The 12,101-nt window shown below is 42.0% G+C and overlaps 1 protein-coding gene across 1 annotated transcript in view; it reads right to left on the reverse strand.

The window, feature by feature from the left end:
• The window catches only part of LOC122903624 (sodium/glucose cotransporter 1-like), a 72,869-nt gene that overhangs the window by 36,845 nt on the left and 23,923 nt on the right, over positions 1-12,101 (reverse strand).

Consider the following 12,101-nt stretch of genomic DNA (forward strand, 5'->3'; position numbering starts at 1 on the left):
CTTCGGGTTTAAAATGAGTTTCTTGTAGGCAACATATAGATGGGTTTTGTTTTTTTATCCATTCTGATACCCTGTGTCTTTTGATTGGAGCATTTAGCCCATTAACATTGAGGGTAACTATTGAGAGATATGAATTTAGTGCCATTGTATTGCCTGTAATGTGACTGTTACTGTATATGGTCTCTGTTCCTTTCTGATCTACTACTTTTAGGCTCTCTCTTTGCTTAGAGGACCCCTTTCAATATTTCCTGTAGAGCTGGCTTGATGTTTGCAAATTCTTTCAGTTTTTGTTTGTCCTGGAAGCTTTTAATCTCTCCTTCTATTTTCAATGATAGCCTAACTGGATCTAGTATTCTTGGCTGCATGTTTTTCTCATTTAGTGCTCTGAAAATATCATGCCAGCTCTTTCTGGCCTGCCAGGTCTCTGTGGATAAGTCTGCTGCCAATCTAATATTTTTACCATTGCATGTTACGGACTTCTTTTCCCGGGCTGCTTTCAGGATTTGCTCTTTGTCACTAAGGCTTGTAAATTTTACTATTAGGTGACGGGGTGTGGGCCTATTCTTATTGATTTTGAGGGGGGGTTCTCTGCACCTCCTGGAGTTTGATGCTTGTTCCCTTTGCCATATTGGGGAAATTCTCTCCAATAATTCTCTCCAATATACCTTCTGCTCCCCTCTCTCTTTCTTCTTCTTCTGGGATCCCAATTATTCTAATGTTGTTTCATCTTATGGTGTCACTTATCTCTTGAATTCTCCCCTCATGGTCCAGTAGTTGTTTGTCCCTCTTTTGCTCAGCTTCTTTATTCTCTGTCATTTGGTCTTCTATATTGCTAATTCTTTCTTCTGCCTCATTTATCCTAGCAGTGAGAGCCTCCATTTTTGATTGCACCTCATTAATAGTTTTTTTTATTTCAATTTGGTTAGATTTTAGTTCTTTTATTTCTCCAGAAAGGGCTTTTATGTCTCCCAAGAGGGTATCCCTAATATCTTCCATGCCTTTTTCGAGCCTGGCTAGAATCTTGAGAATTGTCATTCTGAACTCTAGATCTGACATATTGCCAATGTCTGTATTGATTAGGTCCCTAGCCTTCGGTACTGCGTCTTGTTCTTTTTTTTTGTGGTGAATTTTCCCGCCTTGTCATTTTGTCCAGATAAGAGTATATGAACGAGCAAGTAAAATACTAAAAGGGTGGCAACCACCCCAGGAAAATATGCTTTAATGAAATCAGAAGAGATCCCAAATCATGAGGGGGATAAAGGGGATAAAAAGAGGTTCAGAAAGAAAAAAAAAAGAGAAAAGAAACAATTAAAAAAGAAAAGAAACAATTAAAAAAGAAAATGAATAAAGAAAAAATATAAAAAAGAAAAAAATATATATTAGATAAACTAGTTAAAAAAACGTTAAAAAAGAAAAGGGTAAAAGTTAAAAAAATTTAGCAGAAGAAGAGAAAAAAAATTGAAAAAGAAGAAAAAATTAAATTAACTGCAAGACTAAAGAATCATGGGGAGAAAGCCATGAGTTCCGTGCTTTGCTTTCTCCTCTGGAATTCTGCTGCTTTCCTTGGTATTGAAACTGCACTCCTTGGTAGGTGAACTTGGTCCTGGCTGGATTTCTTGTTGATCTTCTGGGGGAGGGGCCTGTTGTAGTGATTCGCAAGTGTCTTTGCCCCCGGCAGAATTGCACTGCCCTTTACCAGGGGCTGGGCTGAGTAATCCGATAGGGTTCACTTTCAGGAGCTTTTTTTTTTTTTTTCCCCAATTTATTTATTTTCAGAAAAACAGTATTCATTATTTTTTCACCACACCCAGTGCTCCATGCAAGCTGTGCCCTCTATAATACCCACCACCTGGTACCCCAACCTCCCACCCCCCCGCCACTTCAAACCCCTCAGACTGTTTTTCAGAGTCCATAGTCTCTCATGGTTCACCTCCCCTTCCAATTTACCCAAATTCCCTACTACTCTCTAACACCCCTTGTCCTCCATGCTATTGGTTATGCTCCACAAATGAGTGAAACCATATGATAATTGACTCTCTCTGCTTGACTGATTTCACTCAGCATAATCTCTTCCAGTCCCGTCCATGTTGCTACAAAAGTTGGATATTCATCCTTTCTGATGGAGGCATAATACTCCATAGTGTATATGGACCACATCTTCCTTATCCATTCATCCGTTGAAGGGCATCTTGGTTCTTTCCATAGTTTGGCGACTGTGGCCATTGCTGCTATAAACATTGGGGTACAGATGGCCCTTCTTTTCACGACATCTGTATCTTTGGGGTAAATACCCAGGAGTGCAATTGCAGGGTCGTAGGGAAGCTCTATTTTTAATTTCTTGAGGAATCTCCACACTGTTCTCCAAAGAGGCTGCACCAACTTGCATTCCCACCAACAGTGTAAGAGGGTTCCCCTTTCTCCACATCCTCTCCAACACATGTTGTTTCCTGTTTTGTTAATTTTGGCCATTCTAACTGGTGTAAGGTGATATCTCAATGTGGTTTTAATTTGAATCTCCCTGAGGGCTAATGATGATGAGCATTTTTTCATGTGTCTGATAGCCATTTGTATTTCTTGATTGGAGAAGTGTCTGTTCATATCTTCTGCCCATTTTTTGATGTGTTTGTCTGTTTCGTGTGGGTTGAGTTTGAGGAGTTCATTATAGATCCTGGATATCAACCTTTTGTCTGTACTGTCATTTGCAAATATCTTCTCCCATTCCGTGGGTTGCCTCTTTGTTTTTTTGACTGTTTCCTTTGCTGTGCAGAAGCTTTTGATTTTGATGAAGTCCCAGAAGTCTATTTTCGCTTTTGTTTCCTTTGCCTTTGGAGACGTATCTTGAAAGAAGTTGCTGTGGCTGATATCGAAGAGATTACTGCCTATGTTCTCCTCTAAGATTCTGATAGATTCCTGTCTCACATTGAGGTCTTTTATCCATTTTGAGTTGATCTTTGTGTACGGTGTAAGAGAATGGTCGAGTTTCATTCTTCTACATATAGCTGTCCAGCTTTCCCAGCACCATTTATTGAAGAGACTGTCTTTTTTCCACTGTATATTTTTTCCTGTTTTGTCGAAGATTAATTGACCATAGAGTTGAGGGTCCATATCAGGGCTCTCTACTCTGTTCCACTGGTCTATGTGTCTGTTTTTATGCCAGTACCATGCTGTCTTGGTGATCACAGCTTTGTAATAAAGCTTGAAATCAGGTAAGGTGATGCCGCCAGCTTTATTTTTGTTTTTCAACGTTTCCTTAGCGATTCGGGGTCTCTTCTGATTCCATACAAATTTTTGGATTATTTACTCCAGCTCTTTGAAGAATGCCGGTGGAATTTTGATCGGAATGGCATTAAAAGTATAGATTGCTCTAGGCAGTATAGACATTTTAACGATGTTTATTCTTCCGATCCAAGAGCATGGAATGGTCTTCCATCTTTTTGTGTCTTCTTCAATTTCTTTCACGAGTGTTCTATAGTTCCTCAAGTATAGATCCTTTACCTCTTTAGTTAGGTTTATTCCCAGGTATCTTATGGTTCTTGGTGCTATAGTAAATGGAATCGATTCTCTAATTTCCCTTTCTGTATTTTCCTTGTTAGTGTATAAGAAAGCCACTGATTTCTGCACATTGACTTTGTATCCTGCCACGCTGCTGAATTGCTGTATGAGTTCTAGTAGTTTGGGGGTGGAGTCTTTTGGGTTTTCCATATAAAGAATCATGTCATCTGCGAAGAGAGAGAGTTTGACTTCTTCATTACCAATTTGGATACCTTTTATTTCTCTCTGTTGTCTGATTGCTGTTGCTAGGACTTCTAATACTATGTTGAACAAGAGTGGTGAAAGTGGGCATCCTTGTCTTGTTCCTGATCTCAACGGGAAGGCTGCAAGCTTTTTCCCATTGAGGATGATATTTGCTGTGGGTCTTTCATAGATAGATTTGATGAGGTTCAGGAATGTTTCCTCTATCCCTATACTTTGAAGCGTTTTAATCAGGAACGGATGTTGGATTTTGTCAAATGCTTTTTCTGCATCAATTGAGAGGACCATGTGGTTCTTCTCTCTTCTCATATTAATTTGTTGTATCACATTGATTGATTTACGAATGTTGAACCATCCTTGTAGCCCAGGGATGAATCCCACCTGATCATGGTGGATAATCTTTTTAATGTGTTGTTGGATCCTGTTGGCTAGGATCTTGTTGAGAATCTTAGCATCCATATTCATCAGTGATATTGGTCTGAAATTCTCCTTTTTGGTATGGTCCTTGCCTGGTTTGGGGATCAGGGTAATGCTGGCTTCATAGAAAGAGTCTGGAAGTTTTCCTTCTGCTTCAATTTTTTGAAACAGCTTCAGGAGAATAGGTGTTATTTCTTCTTGGAAGGTTTGGTAGAATTCCCCAGGGAATCCGTCAGGTCCTGGGCTCTTGTTTTTTGGGAGATTTTTGATCACTGCTTCAATCTCGTTATTAGATATCGGTCTATTCAGGTTGTCGATTTCTTCCTGGTTCAATTTTGGTAGTTTATATTTTTCCAGGAATGCATCCATTTTCTAGGTTGCTAAGCTTATTGGCATATAACTGTTCGTAGTAACTTCTGATGATTGTTTCTACTTCCTTGGTGTTAGTTGTGATCTCTCCCCTTTCATTCATAATTTTATGAATTTGGGATTTCTCTCTTTTCTTTTGGATTAGTGTAGCCAGTGGCTTATCGATCTTATTGATTCTTTCAAAAAACCAGCTTCTAGTTTCATTGATACGTTCTACTGTATCTCTGGTTTCTCCCTCATTGATCTCAGCTCTAATCTTGATGATTTCCCTTCTTATGTGTGGAGTTGGTTTGATTTGTTGTTGATCCTCCAGTTCTTTAAGGTGTAGAGACAGCTGGTGTGTTCTGGATTTTTCAATTTTTTTGAGCAAGGCTTGGATGGCTATATATTTTCCCCTTAGGACCGCCTTTGCTGTATCCCATAGGTTTTGGACCGAAGTGTCTTCATTCTCATTGGTTTCCATGAATTGTTTCAGTTCTTCTTTGATCTCCTGGTTGATCCAAGCATTCTTAAGCAAGGTGGTCTTTAGCTTCCAGGTGTTTGAGTTCCTTCGGAACTTTTCCTTGTGATTGAGCTCCAGTTTCAAAGCATTGTGATCTGAGAATATGCAGGGAATAATCTCAGTCTTTTGGTATCGGCTGAGTCCTGATTTGTGACCCAGTATGTGGTCTATTCTGGAGAAGGTTCCGTGTGCACTTGAGAAGAATGAGTATTCTGCTGTTTTAGGGTGGAATGTTCTGTATATATCTATGAGGTCCATCTGGTCCAATGTGTCGTTCAATGCTCTTGTTTCTTTATTGATTTTCTGCTTCGATGATCTGTCTAATTCTGAAAGAGGCGTGTTAAGATCACCTACGATTAGTGTATTCATATCAATATGACTCTTTATCTTGATTAACAGTTTTCTTAAGTAATTGGCTGCTCCCATATTGGGAGCATAGATATTTACAATTGTTAGATCATCTTGGTGGATAGTCCCTTTAAGGATTATGTAGTGTCCTTCTGTATCTCTGACTACAGTCTTTAGTTTGAAGTCTAATTTATCTGATATGAGAATCGCTACCCCAGCCTTCTTTTGAGTCCCATTGGCATGAAAGATGCTTCTCCACCCCTTCACTTTCAGTCTGCGTGTATCTTTAGGTTCAAAATGGGTCTCTTGTAGACAGCATATGGATGGGTCCTGTCGTTTTATCCAATCTGCAACCCTGTGCCGTTTTATGGGTGCATTTAGGCCATTCACATTGAGAGTGATTATTGATAGATACGTTTTTATTGACATCGAGTTACCTTTGAAGTCTTTCTTTCTGTAGACTGTCTCTATATTTCTGTTCAATGCTATTCTTGGGATTTTTCCTCTTTTATAGAACCCCCCTTAGTATTTCCTGCAGTATCGGCTTGGTGGTTGCATAGTCTTTTAAGTCTTGCCGGTCTTGGAAACTCTTTATCTCTCCATCCATTTTGAATGTCAGTCTTGCTGGATAAAGTATTCTTGGCTGCATGTTCTTCTCATTTAGTGCCCTGAATATATCTTGCCAGCCTCTTCTGGCTTGCCAGGTCTCTGTGGACAGGTCTGACGTTATTCTGATGGGCTTCCCTCTGTAAGTAAGGAGCCTCTTTGCCCTGGCAGCTTTCAAGAGATTATACCTACAATTATAATTTCTCAATTTGACTATCAGGTGTCGTGATGTTTTTTTGGAGTGTATAATCTTGGGTGGAGACCGTTCAGCCTCTAGTACATGAACGCTGGTTTCATTCGCGAGATTCGGAAAGTTTTCATGAAGGACTTGTTCCACGACATCTTCTAGACTTCTTTCTTTCTCCTCCCCTTCAGGGATTCCAATAATTCTGACGTTGGAACGCTTCATGGCATCACTTATTTCCCTAATTCTGCTTTCGTGGGATCTAAGCTGTTTGTTCCAGGCTTCCTCCTGATCCTTTCTCTCTATCTGTTTGTCTTCCAGATCACTAATTCTATCTTCTGTCTCAGTTACCCTAGCTTTGAGAGAGTTTAGATTGGATTGGAACTCATTGAGAGCATTGTGGACCTCCTCCCTGGTAGCTTTAAGCTCCGCCCTAACATTGTGAACATCCTGTCTGGTCGCTTTCAGTTCGGCTCTAATCAATTCTGTTTGGTCATCCATGGCTTTCTCCAACCTAGCTATTGCCTGGATAATTGTTAGCCTGAATTCTCTTTCCGACATATTGTCTATGTTGATAGCCGTTAGCTCTGTTGCGGAAGGTCCATCCTCTGTATTTTTCTTCTGTTGGGCATTCCTCCTCCTAGTCATTTTGGTGGGAGAAGACTGAACAGATGTAGCTGGATGTATCAACTCTGGTGCAGTCAAGGTGCACCCTGGAACACTTCCTGATCTCCATCTCAGAAGCCTCAGTCTGGGTGCAGAAGCTGAATAAATTCCCCCTTGGACGCTGGCAGTGCAGGTTCCAAGTTAAAGACCCTGGGGGTGCAGGATCTTTTGCTCGTCCCCAAAGCCAAGGCAGTGGCGGCTGTCTCGGAGCTCCTGACCGCCAGAGAGGTTCCAAGCAGCGATCGCACACTGAGATTTTGCCGCTGGCCGGGGCTGGGAGTGCCCGGCTTGCGCGCACCTCTTTTCAGAGGCGGCTGTGGGTCGGGCGCGAGTCTGGGGCACTGAGAACGGGGCGCTGGTCCGTAAGCCGCAGGCTGGGCTTTTGCACGCCTCTGTCCGGGGAAGAGTTTCGCGGGCGCGCGGCTTAGACTTTGAAACAATGGCCCGGGTCAAGAAGCGCCCCAGGGCCTTAGAAACCCAGGAGAGCTGGAGCGACGTGCACGCGCATCTCAAGCTTTGTGGTAGGGCTAGCGCGCGTTCTGCAGACCGGCTCCCATCCCCTCACAGGAGCCGGAACCCCGTGCTCTGGGGCACGCTGGCGGCTTAGGGACCAGGAGCCGGTTTCTCCGCCGCACTCTCTCTGCCTCCGCGCCGGGGAGGCCGTCTGGGACCGGGGACTCAAGCCCCTGTCCCTAGCCGCCCCGATTCCCACAATTTGCCCCCGCGATCCTTTGCTCTTTTGGAGTGCTTTCAACCAGTCTCCGAGTTAATGCTGGTCCCCAGACGCAGGGCACTCTCGCTCGTATCGGGGTATTACTTTTGCACCGGTCGCCTCTGGTGGCTCCCTCCCCCTTTTGTTTATCTTCCGATACCAGTCCGCTGTTCCCATTCCGCTTTACCTGCTCACTGGCGTCTTCTGCCCCTGTAGAGATCCAGACGTGTATAATTCTGATCTCAGGCTGATTTCATGGGTGATCAGAGTTCTTTGGTAGGTAATCAGCTCACTTTGGGGTACCAGCTGAAAAGACGCCTCTTCCTAGTACCCCGCCATCTTGTCCCCCCTTTCAGGAGCTTTTGTTCCCTGAGTGCTTTCTGTAGAGTTCCAGAGAACTGGAATGAAAATGGCCGCCTCCCGGTCTCCGGCCTGGAGGAGCTGAGAGCCCGGGGCCCCACTCCTCAGTACGCCCTCAGAGAAACAGCACCCATTTACTCCCGTCTCCCTGGCCTCCGGCCGCGCTCCGAGCTCACCAAACCTGAGACCGGTTCAAGGTAACCCTGAGCTGTGAGCTCACTCCTTGGCTCTGTCTCTGTAGCTGGCTTCCCCATTCTAATACCTGCAAGCTCTGCGACACTCAGACACCCCCAATGACCCCGTGTGGGCTTCACCCCGGTTTAGCCTCTGGAGCGATGTCCCTCAGTGGAGCTGACTTTTAAAAGTCCTGATTTTGTGCTCCATTGCTCCGCAGCTTGCCAGGAGCCGGCCCCTCCCCCCAAGGTCTATCTTCCCATCGCTTTGGATTCACTTCTCCACCAGTCCTACCTTTCAGAAAGTGGTTGATTTTCTGTTTCTAGAATTGCTGTTCTTCTTCTCTTCGATCTCCCATTGACTTTGTAGGTGTTTTCAATCTTTAGATAACCCATCTAGCTGATCTCCTGCTAGTTGAAGTAGTCTCGGCCTGCTACTTCTCTGCCATCTTGACTCCCAACCCTCTCACCATGTACATTTTTATTTGTTTACCTGTGTGAGTTTGTTAAAATGTTTATCCTGCCCTGAGCAATGTACACTTTCAATGCCATCACTATTAAAATACCATTGGCATTTTTCAAAGAGCTAGAACAAACAATCCTAAAATTTGTACAGAAACAGAGCAGACCCCAGATCACCAAGGTAATGATGAAAAAGAAAAACAAAGCTGGGAGCATCATGTTGCCTGATTTGAAGCTATATTACAATGCTGTGATCACCAAGACAGCATGGTATTGGCATAAAAACAGACATATAGATCAATGGAACAGAATAGAGACTCCAGAAATGGACCCTCAACTCTATGGTCAACTAATCTTTGATAAATCAGGAAAATAATATCCAATGGAGAAAACACAATCTCTTCAATAAGTGGTACTGGGAAAATTGGGCAGCTACATATAGAATAATGAAACTGAACCATTCCTTTACATTCTACACAAAGATAAACTCCAAATGGACACAAGACTTCAATGTGAGACAGGAATCCATCAAAATCCTAGAGGAGAACATAGGCAGTAACCTCTTAGACATCAGTCACAGTAACTTCCTTCAAGACACGCCTCCAAAGGCAAGTAAAAGAAAAGCAAAAGTGAACTTCTCAAACCTCATCAAGATAAAAAGTTTCTGCAGAGCAAAGGAAACAGTCAACAAAACTAAGGGGCAGCCCATGGAATGGGAGAAGTTATTTGCAAATGACATTATAGATGAAGGGCCGATATCTAAGATCTATAAATAACTTCTCAAATGCGGGGCACCTGGGTGGCTCAGTGGGTTAAAGCCTCTGCCTTCGGCTCAGGTCATGATCCCAGAGTCCTGGGATCGAGCCCCACATTGGGCTCTCTGCTCCGTGGGGTGCCTGCTTCCCCCCCATCTCTCTGCCTGCCTCACTGCCCACTTGTGATCTCTGCCTGTCAAATAGATAAATAAAATCTTAAAAAAAAAGAACTTCTCAAATGCAACTCTCAAACACACACACAATTAAATTAAATTAAAAAAAAACTGGATAGCCATTACTCCCCTGCTCCCCCCAAAAAGATCCAGTCAGAAAATGAGCAGAAAACATGAACAGACACTTCTCCAAAGAAGACATACAGATGGGTAACAGAAACACGAAAAAATGCTCAACATCACTAGCCATCAGAGAAATTCAAATCAAAACCACAATGAGCTACAACCTCACACCAGTTAGAATGGCAAAAATTAACAAAACAGGAAACAACAAATGTTGGCGAGGATGTGGGAAAAGGGGAACCCTCTTATGCTGTTGGTGGGAATGCAAGCTGGTACAACCACTCTGGAAAACAGTATGGAGGTTCCTCAAGATGTGAAGAGTAGAGGTACCCTATGACCTAGCAATTTCACTACTAGGTATTTATCCCAAAGATACAGATGTAGTGAAAAGAAGGGGAACATGTACTCCAATGTTCATAGCAGCAATGTTCACAATAACTAAACTGTGGAAGGAGCCAAGATGCCCTTCAGCAGATCAATAGATAAAGAAGATGTGGTACATATATACAACGGAATATTATTCAGCCATCAGAAAAGATGAATACCCACCATTTGTACTGACATAGATCAAACTGGAGAGGATTATACTAAGTGAAGTAAGTCAAGCAGAGAAAGACAATTATCATATGGTTTCATTCATATGTGGAACATAAGCAATAGTTTGGAGGACCATAAGGAGGGAAATTTGAAGGCAGAGAAATCAGAGAGGGAGACGAACCATGAGAGCCTATGGACTCCAGGAAACAAACTGAAGGTTTCAGAGGGGAGGGGAGTGAGGGGAGGGGGTAACAGGGTGATAGGTATTAAGGAGAGCACATGCTGGGATGAGCATTGGGTGTTATACATAACTAATGAATCATTAAACACTACATCAAAAAACTAATGATGTACTAAACAGTGGCTAATTGAACATAATAAAAAATAAAAAATTATAATTATATATACATGGGGTCTCATGGTGACTAGTTTGAACAACACTCATTTGGATGTATAAATTCTTGCATATTTTTAAAAGAAAACAATTATTCCAATACTTTAAAATAGTTTACTTACCAGAAGAACTAATATGAATGCCCCAATTTTAAAAATTCCGTTACATTTCTCAGAAAATGTCAGTCTGTTTGGGCTGCTATAACAAAATACCATAGATTGAGTGATTTATAAACTATATATTTGCTTCCCACCACTCCAGAGGCTAGGAAGTCTGAGATCAAGTGCTGGCTGATTGGGTGTCTAGTGAGAATCTCCTTGTTGGCTCACAGATGGCCATCTTCTTAATGTGTCCTCAAATGGTAGAAAAGTGAGGGGGTTCTCTAGGGTCTCTTTTATAAGAATAATAATGCCATTCATGAGTGCTCTGCCCTCAAGACTAAATCACTTCCCAAAGGTACCACCTCCCATCACAATTGGGAGTTAGGGTTTCAACATATGAATTTTTGTTGGGGGGAGACAAATATTCAGTCTGTAACAGTGAAGAATATATAGTTATTTAGAGATATAATTGCTAACATTAAATGAAATATTCCACCTGCTCTTAAAGTTTAACTGGATGTCATTTTCAACTATTGGGGTGAACTTGGCTGATTTAAAAAATGTTGATATTTAATACTCGTACGCAATTAAATACAATGTCTTCGTGTGTTTTATAGTTTAGACAGTTTTGTCACTCAAATTAGTTGTTGATTCTCAGCTCATTAAAAAATTCCTTGGCTCATGCCTGACATGTATTTTGTGTTCCAGCAATAAGGCACTTAGTATCCTTGATGGCACACTAATGCTTACTAAATGGTAAGACTGAGGATTATGTGACTCTGATTCTATCATTTCTGATTCAGTGGGGCTCAACAATATGCTCTGTGGAGTCACAGTCCTTCAACCATATTCACATATCATTTCAATAATTTTTCAACACCCAAGCCAAGAGTTTTCCCTTCTAGATTTATGTAAGACCAATCTCTGACCTACGGAGCAGTGCGTAACACCAACCTCACTAAGGTCATTATCTCACCCTAGTGGAAGGAAACTTTCATATTAAGATAAGTGTACCTGCAATTATAGATACTATATTGTATTAGATCACCTGTTGAACTTTGGTGCTTAGAGACCAGCTATGAGTTCTGCTCTTGGTGTTCTCATGAGCTAGTTACTTAACCGAGTAACTCCTTTTCCTCATCTGTAAAATGGGGATAACAACAGCAGTAATGCGTCATGGTGGCTGTGGTGATTAAATAAGACAATACCTAGCAGTACCTGATACTTGATTTGTATTAGCCATCATTTTCATTCTTACTACTTAATAAGCACCTATCATGTGTCTCAGACTGCTCATTATGTGCAGGACACAATGGTTTTTGTTCTTAAGAAGTTTGAGAGCTGGGAGGTATGATTTCTTATGTGACACAATCAATGAAGAATCAGGATATGTATCACAGAATATTAAGTGGTATGTGGTAGTGATGTGGAGTGTGAGGAGACTCACCAGCATCTAAGATTTGTGT

The sequence above is a fragment of the Neovison vison genome, chromosome 3 (genome assembly GCF_020171115.1).
Source record: "Neovison vison isolate M4711 chromosome 3, ASM_NN_V1, whole genome shotgun sequence".
In the NCBI taxonomy this organism is placed as follows: Eukaryota; Metazoa; Chordata; class Mammalia; order Carnivora; family Mustelidae; genus Neogale; species Neogale vison.